A 15,012-nucleotide genomic window follows, 5' to 3' on the forward strand; every position below is an offset into this window, starting at 1 on the left:
TGGGTTTATTTTCTATAAGAAGCTTTAAGTATTTTACAAATAATAGCTAATAATTATTGATTTATTGTGATGTTCCAGGCACCTTATTTAATCTTCACACTAGACAATAATTACCCTCATTTTACAAGTGAGAAAAAAAATAGACAAAGAGGTTTTCAGCTCAGACTGACAGTTGATAAGTAACATAACCAGGATTCAAGTCCATGTCTTTCTGACTCCAAAGCCATTATCTTCAATCACTATACTGTACATCTAAATAGAACTCATGATGGTATCTTGCAAAAACTGTCATCCTCATTTTTAAAAATGGAGAAGCCACAGGGAACAGGGTGTATGATTCATTCAAGAATAGCCAACAAGTTGGTTCCCTGTAGATTTTTGTCTTTGAACCATATGGGCCTCCTCTTTAGTGCTTTATAAATTGTTCACTAGGCTATAAGACTCTCTTGAACAGGACTCTCTTCTTTTATAGGGTACTTACCTGAATTCTAGCTATAAGTCCCAGAAAGCAAGAACAATTCAGACTCTTCATTTTCTGGAAATCACTGGAGTGGCTGAAAATAAAAAGGGCCATTTGTGTTTAGCTTACCAGGTCATTAGAGATAATTAAGTAGCAGTTTTATTCAGTTTACATTTAATGCATAGATTCTGGCATTGGTCCCACTGAGAAAAAGACACGAGGCTATGGATCAATAACATTATCACATGGTGGATATATGCATATCTTTTAAGTTACTAAAAACTAGGCATTTTACTCAAGGTACATCATTACATATCAAATCTCCTTAAAAAATCTCTCTTTGGTATGTTTCAGGCTTATCTTCTTAATCTGACATCAGGCAAGAGTATCAGAGAAGAGAAATCCTGAGAATGGAATGAATGAATTACAGAGGAATATGCTTTAAAAACTAAACAACAGATGTTGGTGAGGATACGGAGAAAGGGGAACCGTCCTACATGGTTGGTGGGAATGCATGCTGGTGCAGCCACTCTGGAAAACATTATAAAGGTTCCTCAAAAAGTTGAAACTAGAGCTACCCTATGACCCAGCAAATGCACTACCAGGTATTTACCCTAAAGATACAAATGTAGTGATCTGAAGGGCACCTGTATCCCAATGTTTATAGCAGCAGTGTCTCCAATAGCCAAACTATGGAAGAATCCCAGATGTCCACCAACAGATGAATGGTTAAAGAAGATGTCCTGTATGTATATACAATGAAATACTATGCAGTCATCAAAAGAAACAAAATTTTCCCATTTGCAATTATGGGGATGGAACTACAGGGTATTATGCTAAGTGAAATAAGTCAATCAGAGAAAGGCAGTTATCATATGATCACTGATATGGGGAATTTGAGAAACAAGGCAGAGGATCATAGGGGAAGAGAGGAAAAAATGAAGCAAGAAGAAACCAGAGAGGGAGACAATCCATAAGAGACTTCATCTTAGGAAACAAACTGAGGGTTGCTGGAGTGGAGGGAGGTGGGAGGGATAGGGTGGTTGGGTTATGGACATTGGGGAGGGAATGTGCTATGGTGAGTGCTGTGAATTGTGTAAGACTGATGAATCACAGACCTGTACCCCTCAAACAGATAATATGTTATATGTTAATTTAAAATACTTTCCTTATGAAGATGTGACTGCTGCTCTATTAACTGTGCAGAACAACCCAGGCCTGATTTTGACGCTGATAAGGAGTTGCACAGGCAACTGGGCTCCTCAATAAATTTATTCTCCCTCAGTAACAGAAATCTCAAAATCCTTTAATTTATTTTGTAAATGAATACAAAATAGAATCATGATTTCCAGGTCTTGGTTTCACAACCGACAATGACTCCCATTTATTGAGAACCTACTACAGAGGAGGCACTCGCCTTGGCATTTCACATTTATTATTTCTCATCCTGATAACTAGGCAAGTTAGGGGTTCTTATTCTTACTTACAGGGAACAAAAACCCAAACACCTGAGGACAAGAGAGATTAGAAAATTCTGACTAAAAACTCACCTGCTTTCCATTGCCACTATCTTACCCTTCACTAAATCTTGGAGTCTCACCAAGCATTAGAGTAGTTTTGGCCACTTAAACAAACATTATCAGTGGCCTTACTGCGTGCCTAAATAAACCTAGGATATGACAACCTCCCCCAAATAAGACACAGACCTTTTTTCTCCAGGAACTCATAATTTAGTAAAGAGAAAAGGATGGAATTAAGTCATACAAGGAGTGACTCAGACAGCATGGGCCAGGGGAACCTGGAGAAGGCACAGTTATAAGCTCATGAGGGTAGCCTCCTCAAGTGAAGCCAGGCCCAGAACAGAAGGCATGGTTTGGCTTGCAAAGAAGAGTGGAAGAGCAGTCTACAAAGACTGGAACTAGGACCAGGCCTGATCCAGATGCATCAAAGAACAGTGAGGACACTCCCCTGTGGGGGGTCAGGGATGGGGTTTCTGCTAAGGAGCAAAAAGATTTGAATGTGACAGTGACTTGTCCTAGGGCAGCTTGTGGCACTAAGGGAATTCCAATCCAGTCAGGCAGGGCCCTGGGAATAGTTATCCAGGTGCGGCTTCCTGTCCTGGGTAAAAATATGTCTATTTTTTGCCCGCATTTAAGAGAAGAAAGAGAGTGGGCCGCCTGGATGGCTCAGTCGGTTGAGTGGCTGCCTTCGATCACGATCACGATCACAGGGTCCTGGGATTAAGCCCTGCATTGTGCTCCCTGCCTGGCAGGGAGCCTGCTTCTCCCTCTGCCTCTGCCAGCCGCTCTGCCTAGTTGTACTCTATCTCTCTGTCACATAAATAAATAAAATCTTAAAGAGAGAGAGAAAGAGTAAGTGTAATCCCAGAAGGGTCAGGGGACAAACACAAGGTTAGAAATCAGAATTTCCAGGTTTTGTTTTCATTTTCAGTCATTTATTCTCTGAAAACGCAACAGCAGAAATTACTGAAGCTCTTCTGAATAAGTTTTTCCTAACAGAGAAAACTATTCATCATCTCCCTCACCACACACACAGATTCATCCCATTCAAAATATGCAGATTGTTGGAAGATACCCAAGTATTCAAATTACTGATTTAGGTACTGAAAGTGCCCCCAAACTACCCTGTTTCATCCCCTTCCAGTACGTACTATGCTGGAGACAGGCTGGGTGGCAAATGATCTTTTAAAATTAGAACATTGTTGGGATTTTTTTTTAGGTTACAAGAGAGATGGTGCTAACCCTCTGCATAGTTTTCAAGCATACTTGCTAGATACAGTGTAATTTTTTTTACTGTCATAATTTTCCTCCTACCTGGACAACTTGAAAATTTTCCAATGTGTTTAATTACACAGTTATAATTGTGCAAGACTGGGGTGAGCAATTATTTTCGTGAGTTTTATGAAGGCAAGTTAGCCTCCCAGACAAATGTTCCCAAACTCCCGCAGTACTAATTTGGATTTTAAAAATTCATTTTACTAACTTGCTGAGCTTAAAAGATTTGGTGCTGATGTTCAGCTGTCTCAGCGCTACAGTTTAGAAGGGCAACTGAAGAACATCCCTCTGGGCTTTGGAAGCTGAATGGAGGCAGATCTAGACAATGCCCATGCCCCTGGCTAAGCTGAGCCTAGCAGAGCCCGTTTTATGAAAGACAGAGTAAAGGGATAGACATATATACTCCACAAAGGGATGACACACCCGTATACACCCATCCTACAAATGCATCTTGCTTTTACAGAGGCAGCAATATTAAAATCCAGGAATGAAAGGGACCAAGGGTAAAGGTTCAGAAATTGGAGATTCCAATTTACTCTTTTATGTCTCACTCAGGGCCTCCCAGACCCTTGAAGTTTTCTTTCATCCCAGCTGGGAAATAGTATTGTCCATATGGCGTGCCCAGTAAGGGCTGCAGTTTCTAAGTTGGGAAACACCAGAATAAGGTTCACAGGAAATTCTTGGAATTTTTTTTTTCAGAAGCTCTGAACCACAGCCTTTACCTTACAAGTGCTCTACAATGCCATCTTGCTTCCATACGTTTGTTCGTTTATTCCACATTTATTGGAGGTCTACTACAGTTACAGTAAATGTAGTCCCTATACTGAGACTTTTCGTAGGCCAGACAATAAAACTTGATGAGACAGTGTAGAAAAATGTGATATGATCATGAACTAGTTGTTCCTGATGACAGGAGGAGGACAGCAATGGCGAAGTCTTCCAGGAAATGGTGATGGCTATGGAAACGCTGGAGGATTAGGAAGTACAGTCCAGGTGGAGAAGAGGTAAAGCAGCTTTCTAACAGGAGAAAAGCGTGTCCAGAGGCGTGAGAAGATGTGCACGACCTTCACCAAAAGGTGAAGAACTGGAAGGTGGCAGAACTGGAAGAGGGATGATTGGCAGAATTTAGCTTTCAAAATCATTAGCTGGGCTCTGTTTTTCACAATATAATGAATCCGACTATTTGGACCTGTGGAATTCAGGAGCCCATTATTATTTTTACTTTATTTCATTTATTTATTTATTTATTTATTTATAGCATAAGCCAGGGAAGGGGCAGAGGGAAAGAATCTCAAGCAGACTCCGAGCATGGAGCCCCACCTGGGGCACAATCTCATGACCCTGAGATTGTGACCTGAGCTGAAACCAAGAGTCACATGTTCAACCAAGTGAGCCACCCAGGTGCCCCTCAGAAGCGCATTTAAAAGCCATTTCCTCGATTGGTAGTGAGGAAACATGATGGTAGAACTCTGAGGCAGAATTTCTACAGTGTATCCAGTTGGTGTTAAAACAAGAGCATCTCATTTCATTTCTCAAAGTGTGATCAGGAGTTTCAAGATCATTTTCTGTGTTATTCTGTTTTAACAATCAGCTGTCCTGTTCTCATATTCCATAATGCAAAGGTATTTTAACATGAGCGTAGAGGTCAGCTGATTTTAAAATCTGATCTCCTATTTTTTTGAGGAGCAAAATTTCATCTCCTATATCTTGAGGCATTAATTCATTTTCACTATACAGCCAAGAGAACTGAAGGCCTTATGATAAATGACAAAGCCAGAAAATTCAATGCCAACAAAGGATTAGATAGAAGAACTCCCAAAGCTTGGTCTGGATGAATCTTTAGGGTGCTGTGAATAGAAGCAAATATTCTAGAAGCTGAGCAGAGTATGTAGCGTTGGGGTTCAGGCAGCAGCAGAGCTGGGTCAGGGACTGACTCCGAGTGAAGATTGAGGGCAGGAAATAACCCTTCCAGTGAGTACTATAATAGTACCTGAGGCTCACAAACATGCAATGAACCATTTTCTCCTACATTTCTTCCTCTAACCAAGGACTCGAAATCAGGACCCCTGCGACCCCTTTCTTTTGTCTGTGACCCTCGGTTCCAGCTGGGAGATTGATTTTCTTCTCTGGAGCTGCCTTTAGTGATCATTTTGTCCTGATCCCATTGATATAAATATGACGAGGGTAAGAAAGTCTGATTTACACCTTACTGGGATGATGCTGATTTCTACTTCTCTTGCCAGACGCCCCCTCCCCCCTTCCTGGGCAGGTGCCCTTATTACAAAGTGTGGAACTTGAGGCTTATACAATTGGTGTAGGAGGTAGATGGTGAGAAGATGGATGCTCTTTAAAATAATAATAAATTATGTATGTAAAATTAAGGACAAAAATGAACAACTATTAAGGAAAGAAATCATAACAGATAATTGAAGGCTTGGAGATATGGAACTTTTTCTCAAATATTTTCAGGGCAATTATCAGTGATGCTTTACATAGAAATGCTTCCTGATCACACTCTAGTGTTCCCTCCACACCTGCAACACTCTACACATCTTGGTCATGCCCAGCATGCACAGGGACAGAGGAAGTGAGGAACCTGAAGCTTATGTTTCATTGGCTTCATGGTTCTCCCAGATATGGTATACCTGATGAAAGCTGCAGGAGGATGACTTGGCTACACATCCTGGTTTACCAGAAAGTCTCAGGTTATGTCTGTTACTCTTGCTTAAATTTGAATAATTCTCTTTTCATCCTGAATCAAACAAACAAACCAGTACTGGTTGGCACATTAAATTATGTGTTCACCCTATTTTTGTCAGTCACCTCTAGAACCACGCAAACCAGGCCCAGGTAGGAAGCTCTCCATTCTACCTTTGGCATCTTCATTGCCTTTCTGCCCCAACTGGACCTAGGCGAGTCTCTGTGTTCCAGTCTTAAAGTGGGGGTAATCACATTGACCTACTTAGGATGAATGGCAAGAAAAGCTCCTGTTGTGTGGGCTTTTTTTTTTTTTTTTATCTTCTTAAGTCACTGATATAAATTAAAACTTAAGAAAATAGTCATTGGTATGTAAGTCTTCTTTGGTTTAGAAACCCAAGAATCTGTAAGTAATACCATCTGGTCCAGTAGAATTAGTCCTCTCTGTTCTGCTTTCCTGAAGACCCACCCATCTTCTCACATAGCCTGCAGGGTGGAGCAGCAGGAAGGCCTGGGTCAAAAGATCACTGGGTGCCTGTCCTTTGGGTGGTCCACTGAGACGGAATGTGCTGGTGGACTAAGGACATGCTTTCCATGCAATCACTTCATCTTGGTGGGTCCCACTGTGTCCATTTATCCCTACTAGAGAAACACAAGCAGGAAGAGCAGGCAGAATGCTCCACCCGCACCTGGAGCTGCTTTGCATGGCTGGACCAGCCAGGACAACAAGACAGCTTCATCGTGGGCAGGCTACTGGATCCAACACACCACTTCAGAGCCTTTGAGTCATACGTCAAGCGCAAATAACCAGGCTTATTTTCCCTGCCAAAGTCACATGCAATGTCGAGGTAACATCAAAAAGTTGATTTAAAAGGCAGTTTCCTCTGAGTGCTGATTTAGGCACATAAACAGTGGCTTGGGTGAATGCCACTCTGTGTTTAAAGTAATTACACTTCAGCCCTGGAATGTGGTGATGGGGAAGGCCCACTGCTGCAAACAAAGTCGATTCTATCAGCAAACTCTGGAAAGTCAGCTGGCCCGGTTGCTGCTTCTCCCCGAATTTACTACTTCCTACTTGGGGGCTATCTCTGGAAAAGTCAGAACTTGAGGACCAGTGTGGGTACACAGACCAGATCTCTAAGGCTGGTGCCAGTTCGCAACCGACAATATGTCTGCAAGATGGCTTGGGAGCCTTGGCCTATAGGAGCTGCAGTTGCTCATGTTCAGTGGGAGCCCTTGGAAATACTGAGGCTCTTAGTCTCTGCATTACCCTGTCTGCCAGATCCTGCTAGGCTGGACAGCCACTGCTCAGCCAGCCAGAGAAATCCAGCTGGAGAAAGGCTGGTAGGTTTGGGGCAAGGCTTCCTGGTGGGGGGTTGGGTGACATCCTGAGGAGCAAAGAGATGATGGCTCTCGCTGCTGGTTCTAAAGGCCCTGTCTTGATGGCTTATGAAATGTCTGGTGTAGTCTAACTTCATCCTAAATAAAAGGACACAGGGGCTCTTTTATCCATTTCCACTTTGGAATCATACCTTTCTCTGAGAAAAAGACCTAATAATCACCTTTCTGCCCTGCGTCTTGGCAATGAATTCCCAACCCTGTGCCAAATTAGTGGAACTTTTCTTGTGTCTGGGAAGAATCATTTCCCTTTATCCTTACAGACTTCCTTCATAAGTTACTGCTGGCAACTATTTTCGTGCTAATTAGCTGCCCTTGATGGATTTATTTCAACCAGTTGTAAATTTTAGAGCAGACATTCCCAGGCCAACTTTAAAGTAGAAATCACAGAACAAGCTGAGTGGAAATCAGGTTTGGATGACCTCCACAGAGCAAGTCACACCAGTTCCCATGGGGTCTGAACACAGCGTTCTCAGGGATGCGAGTCAAAGTCCAGTGACAGACCTGGAAGAAATCTTAGGGAGATCTTTTAGTTTAGTCACTTCTTCTTACAATGAGGGACCTGGGGCTCAGAAAGTGACTGAACTTGCCCTGTCACACAGCTACTTACTAGTCACCTCAGAAAGTGAAAAGTCTAAGAGTAACACTAGGACTACAGGGGAAATTCCTGCTTGTCTTCAGAGACAACTTGAATACAGTTGTCATAAGCAAAGGCCTGGTCTGTTTTTCTCAAGATCGTCTTTCTTTTCACCTTCTAACTTTTTTCCATGGAATCATGTTGTATCCCCGAAGAAAACACATGGAATCCAGCTGATGTTTTAGATATTCCAAAAAGTATACAAAGAAGCTGATGTAATTTTGGTAGGTACACTGGACAAGCTGTTGGAAAGTACAAAGCTCCCCAAACATCTGGACTGATCTGTGTGGTAGGCTCCCATCATAAACTGTCCATTAGCTATAAGTCTCTATGCTCTGAGTCTGGAATATTCTCTGATTCCCCATCTGTCTCTGACCTTTTAGGAATAGTTAGGGAAGGTGGTGATGGCAGAAAGATTTGTTTTATGGGGTAATTGAGAAGAAATCTTTCTGGTCATATTTGGGACAACTCTTCCAAATGGCATTTTTTCTTTGTATGTTGGCCTCAGATGTATTAGAAGTGAATCAGAATTTTCTTTTTTTTTTTCTTTTCTTTTCTTCCTCATTTCCCTCCTCATTCCTTCCTTCCCTTTCTCCCTTTTTTCCTTCCTTTCTCTAACCTTCCAACTCCATCTCTTTATTTGTCCTTCTTGTCCTCTTCTTTCTTTTTTTCTCCTCCTCTTCCTTCTTCTTCACACCCCAAAGCCCAACTCTGCCATTTAACAGTCACCCACAATAAATGTTTGTGAAAGAGAGACTGTTATCAGTTGGTCACCTGTTGAGCCCTGGCCTCCTGTGCATGTATTAAAAATGAGCATTCCTTCATATTGCTCAGCTTTTATATAGACTAGAATTATTCACATTTTAATATAAAATATAAGATGACTCTTCATTTTACAGAGTCAAGATCAAGAAGTTTCAGTACAGAACTTTTTTTTTTTTAAGATTTTATTCATCTATTTGAGAGAGAGAGAGTGAGCAAGAGAGCAGAAGCTGGAGGAGGGGCAGAAGAAGAGGGAGAAGCAGACTCTCTACTGAGCAGGGAGCCTGATGGGACACTCGATCCCAGGACCCTGAGATCATGACCTGAGCCGAATGCAGATGCTTAACAGACTGAGCCACCTAGGCACCCCTTAGTATAGAACTTCTATCATGAGAAACTTCTGTTTTGAGTGCAGCTTTCTATGGTTAAATTTAAATGATGTCAAAATAATAGTCAGTCCCAAACCACCAGATGACTGATTATATTTTTGGCCACAGAATCAGTCTTTTGAAACTCTTTAAATATACGGAGTCCAAGGATCCTCTGGGCTTCCTTAATATTACTTTATGTATATCTGCATCAGTTGAAACCTTGTCAGTTCTTCATAAAAGATACATTTATAATTATATCATAATAATTATTTACTGATTGTGATGAACTTAACAATTTGCATTTCAATTAAACGATTCTGAAAACAAATCACAGGTAATCATCTTCTCCACCCAACGTGTTCCTCCTACAGACTTCCTCATTTCTGTTGGCCGCACCATCTACCTTCATGTTCAGTCCATCACCAAGTCTTGTCAATTTCACTCCCACATTATATTTTGACTCTGCCTATTTTGCTTCTCATCTATAAACTCCGGTGTGCCCAAGCCACCATCTGTTCTTTGCTGGACCACTCATCCCATAACCTCCCACCTGGTTGCTCTTCCTCCACACTGGCCTCTTCCCATCCGTTCTGCTCACAGCAACACAACAACCCTTGAAATGAGTGAACAAGGGCAAGCTGTTCCAAATTCCTTAACACAGGTCTAAATCTCTTGCCCCTTTTCTCTTGGATCCCTGAACTCTAGCACCTTTGGCCTACATACCACATTTCCTCCTTCTTCCCTTTATCCCCACTCCGTGTCTCACTAGTCTCTTTTCATCCTCAGATTGGTCTTAACTGAATGTCAATCCTCAGAAAAGTTTGGTACCTAAACTCATGTAGTTACCATTGTTATTCTTATACATAATAACTGGCTTTTCTCTTTCAATACTCTTACCACAGTTGACTGTGGATTTGTGTATTTATATTGTATCATAATGATATATTTTTATTGTACTATATATAATGTCTAACTTCTCCTGAAGACTATAAACTCCATGAGGGCAGATACCATGTATGTCCTAGTTCAGAGAGGCATTTAATACATTAATATGTATTCAATAAATGCGTGTGAACAAATGGATCATCATGGTAGTGCATTTGTACATTGCATTTTTTCAGTTTAAAGTGCAGGGGTATAATATGCCCCTAAATTAATAAATTTAACCTATTGACAAGATGACTGTATCCCCCTTTCACAGATAGTAAAGCAGGTTGTTTGTTTTTTTTTTTTTTAAGATTTTATTTATTTGTCAGAGAGAGGGAGAGCACACAAGCAGGGGGAGTGGCAGGCAAAGGGGGAAGGCAGGCTCCCAGCTGAGCAAGGAGCCCGATGTGGGACTCGATCCCAGGGCCCTGAGATCATGACCCAAGCTGAAGGCAGTTGTTTAACCAAATGAGCCACCAGGTGCCCCAGTAAATCAGGTTTAAAGAAAAAAAAGAAAAAATCAGGTAGGAAAAGTGGTTTAAGGTCCTCAAGTTCAGAGTTGCCTAATATAGAAAAACAATAATAATGATTAACATTTAATGCTCTCTTATGATATCCCAGCAGTGTTCCCATTATATTAATTCATTTAATCCCTATAACAAACCTGTGAGGTAAGTAATATTATTATCCTTTTTTTTTTTTTTTAAGGAAATGGAAGTTAGGCAACTTGTCTAAGGTCTCAAATATACACACACATAATATTAAATATTTTTTGGGTTGTTTTGTGTTTGTTTGTCTTTTTTTTTTTTTTAAACATAATAGGTATAGATTTATGTTGGTCATCTTACTGAAATACAGTTCTAACATACTGAGCTTTACCCAGCCAGGTTAGGTTCCATACTGAGGAACACTTCAGGTAGAATGATTTCCGTTCCTCTTGGTCATCATTCTCTTTCTTCTCTCTACATCCCCTGCCACTGCCCTCCCTACCCTCTCTCTTCTCTTCTCTTCTGTTCCCTGCTTCCCTGGGGCTCTTCAGTGGGAAAACCTCTGACAGAGCCACTTTTCTGCCAGGCCATCATATACAAGGTCAGTGTTTCCACATTCCAAAGGTAGGTAAAAATGTGTGTGGAAAGCAGGGAATTCTGCCAGAACAATGACTCACTGTATACATGCAAAATGGTTCAATAATAGGCCACTGCCTTAGCAAGAAAAATGTGGCCCATCCCTGTGGAAAAGAAGGGGGCAGGCCCACAGCACTCCTGGGATTTAGGAGAAGCCTCCTGTGACATACGGGAAAGACATACACTTCATAAACCACGTCCTGCCTTTTTATTTCATGGACATGAAAGGGTCAGAAAGGGATGGGCAGGAAATGTGTTCTTGCCATGTAATGTCATACGTATATAGAGGAAGCATGTTCAGCCCTCTCCAGGTTATTCAGCAATTAGCAATGTAAGTGGTGAAGCCTCTGGTCCTCTTGATTCTCCCAGACCCTTGTTTACTTGTTTGTTTTTTCTTTTTTGTCCAGATTCCTTTTCCTGGGAACTTGCACTGGGAGAAATGGAGGGTTAAGGTGGAACCGGGCTGGGCTGCTCCCTGTCTTGCTTTCTTCTAAGCTCAGGCTAGACTGCATGGAGATGACCTAACTCCTCTCTTGTACCTCAAGCCTGTGTAAACCCCACCTCAGGACCAGTTCCACTGCCAGCCTCCCATGCTGGTATAACACTGCAGCTGGGAGGGAAAAAACAAATGAGCCTTTGCAGATTGGGGCTCTCGTAAATCTAGGATCTGAAGACTTCCCTCGTCTTCAAGATGGACTCCCACTGATTTTGCTTGTCCTCAATTCCTTTTTCCTTTCCCCTCAGCAGCCGTTCCCAACCTATTCACTCCACTCCTCAACCCCCTTAGTCCAGTCTGAGCCAGTAGTTCTCAACCTGCTCAAGTCATTAAAATCATCCCACAACCTTCGAAAACTCACAGTGCCTCAGCTGCATCCCAGGCCGATGGTATCACATTCTCTGCCAGTGGGTCCAAGCATCCATGGTTTGAAGAGCTCCACAGATGATTCCAGTGTATAACCAAGGATTAGGCCCACTGCTTTCCAGCAGATTATGTCACTTTCTACTTCATCAGAAAATGTGAGGTTGTAAAGCACAAATCTGTCACAAGCTTTTCTATACCCACTCTGTTGCCCTTCCTTCCAGTCTCAGAGCTCGAGGCAAATGCCATCCTTTGTACATGTTGCCTACGATCTTCCAAGACCTGCTTTTGTCTCTAATTTCTTCCTTTCTACTGGGTCTTTCCCTTCAGAGGATAAGCAAGTTTAAGTCTTCCCCTTGTCTGATAAGAGCCCTGCATCTTTTCATCCCTCTGTCTCCAGCCTCACATCCATCCACTCTCCACTCAGTTCTTCATATTCTGCTAATATCTCCCTGAAAACCAAGCTTTCTCAGCCCGACCAGTTCTTACCCACCTTCCCTAGTCGGGCTCAGTCACTTTCCTCTCTCCATGAAAGGTTGCCAGATTCAACGGCTGAATCCAGACTTTTCTGCAAGCATTTAGTACTTTCAATGGACATTCTCTGTTTTTCTCTCTCAAACCTGAAGCTCTTTGAGGGCAGGAACCATGTGATTTTCATCTCTGTTAACATCAGCACCTGGCTTTTTGTAGGCATTCACCTGTGTTCGTCGAACTGATTCATACATAGTTCAGTTCAACAAGCACAGGTGAATGCCTACAAAAAGCCAGGTGCTGATGTTAACAGAGATGAAAACCCTCTTCCACCTAACTTCTTGGGCAGAATGTAGTGATCTAACCAGCTGTAAGTACATTTCATATAACCCAGCCCCCTTGCCTTTATTCCCATGAGTGACTGCCATATATATAACCTAGGGCAATTATCTGGACATTCTTTGGGCTTTAATGTTAAGCCAATAAGATCATATTTACCTGTTTAGGATAAACTTCTAAGTAAATCTAATACAGGATTCCTCTGATCAGCATGCCATACTTTTCACTCTTTTCAAGGCCATTGAGTCAACAATAATGATCATTAGTAGCCAGCTGAAATAAGAATGAACAGTTGTGGCTCATACTACATGTATGGTTTTAAGAAATTAAAATTCATACCCCAACATGGTCTGCTTTATTTTAGAATCTAGCACCATCTCTTTGCAGGGGCAGAGCTGACCTATCTCTGCAAAGCAGCTGGAACAGGCTGGGCCACGCCACTGAGATTTAAGCGGCAGCAGCTTACTAAAGTTTTCCTCTGCTTCCTTTTGTTTTCTGCTTAAACTCTGCTTCAAAAGTATAGGTTACTCCTCAGTCAGCCTTCCAGTGCAGAGCTCCCTCAACAGGGGAGCCAAATCCCTACCCTGCCTGATTAATTAGCTCAGTAAATTGAAGAAACTCCTCAGCCTTACGACCCTTCTCTCTACCAAGTTTTGTAAAATTCATAGGCTGCACGTATGCGTAAGCACAAGAAAACACCTGTGAGCAATTAACCAAATGCCCTTGATTTAGAGGCCTTGGAAATATGCTGATGGTCCCTAGACTGTTGGCACAGGTCTATAATTATGGGAGACCACAACCAAATCATCCCGACAGGCCACTTACAGGAAGGGTCATTCTTTGAAATATAACATGATGCTGCCTCTAAAAATAATTCTGCCTGAGATTTAGAAAGAAGCAGCTTTTATGAGGTGCTGCTTTATTTTTTCTTTCCTTCTTTCTTTAGGATTTTATTTATTTATTTGACAGAGAGAGACACAGCAAGAGAGGGAACACAAGCAGGGGGAGTGGGAGAGGAAGAAGCAGCTTTCCCACTGAGCAGGGAGCCTGAAGCGGGACTCAAACCCAGGACACTGGGATCAGGATCTGAACCAAAGGCAGATGCTCAACGACTTAGCCACTCAGGTACCCCGAGGGTGCTGCTTTAAAGGAAGGATGCATATAGGGTTTGGAAAGGAAATAGTGCCTCAGGCCATTTTTTTTGAAACTTGTACATAAACGTGAAAAGGGGGAAAAGAAACCACCAAAACCTATTTTTAAAAATGTACAGAATTATAAATCGTGTTTAAAATTATCCACTTAGAAAATGTTCACATAACTGTACTTTGGCCTAGAAACAATATCCACAGGGTACACACATTAGTCTGCCACCAAAAGTGTCCCATGAATATGTAAAAATCCATCTTGGGGAGCAGACAGTATACTGTAGAATTACAAACTAAAAAGTTTTGTTTAATCCTTTCTTTAATTTGCAAGAATGAATTCCTACCACTCTGAAGTGTACATTACTTTATATTCTGTGTAACTAGAATATTTAGAATTAAACATGATGTTATCGAAGAAAGCCATGGATTTCTAGAAAAAGTGTTCAGAAACCCTGAATCTCTAAAATCAGGAGTTCCTAACCAAGCATATACACACTTCAGGAGCTATGGGAATGCCTGGAATTCTAGGAAAATTCTTTGTGTGTGTATGTTTTTCAGGGTGGAGTAGTGGGACAGATCTATAGCAACATAGTCCAATGCAGTAGCCATACGTGGCTATTAAGCACTTGATAACAGTGGAGCCTCTACTGAAGTATGCTGTCAGGGTAAAATTCCCACTGGATTTTGCAGATAATGGTGAAATATCTCAACAATTATTAGAGTGACAAACATGGACGTTATAATATTTTGTGTGCACTAGGTGATGTAAAATACGTTATTAAAATTAGTCTCACCTGTTTCTTTTTGCTTTTTCAAATATGGATACTAGAAAAGCAGGAGCTATGTAGTGGATGTTACATTTCTTTTTTTTTTTTTTTTAAAGATTTTATTTATTTATTTGACAGACAAAGATCACAAGTAGGCAGAGAGGCAGACAGAGAGAGAGGGGGAAGCAGGCTCTCCACTGAGCAGAGAGCCCTATGCAGGGCTTGATCCCAGGACCCTGAGATCATGACCTGAGCTGAAA

At 41.7% G+C, this 15,012-nt stretch overlaps 1 long non-coding RNA gene across 1 annotated transcript in view; it reads right to left on the reverse strand.

Annotated features, from left to right (window-relative positions):
* Nucleotides 1-480: 480 nt before the first annotated feature.
* Nucleotides 481-15,012, reverse strand: part of LOC309866995 — a 135,635-nt gene continuing 121,103 nt past the window's right edge. Inside the window, exon 3 of the long non-coding RNA XR_014312912.1 lies at nt 481-554. This is a non-coding gene — a long non-coding RNA (uncharacterized lncRNA). The remainder of the gene's footprint in view (nt 555-15,012) is intronic.

The sequence above is a fragment of the Mustela nivalis genome, assembly GCF_964662115.1.
Source record: "Mustela nivalis genome assembly, chromosome: 6".
Lineage (NCBI taxonomy): Eukaryota > Metazoa > Chordata > Mammalia > Carnivora > Mustelidae > Mustela > Mustela nivalis.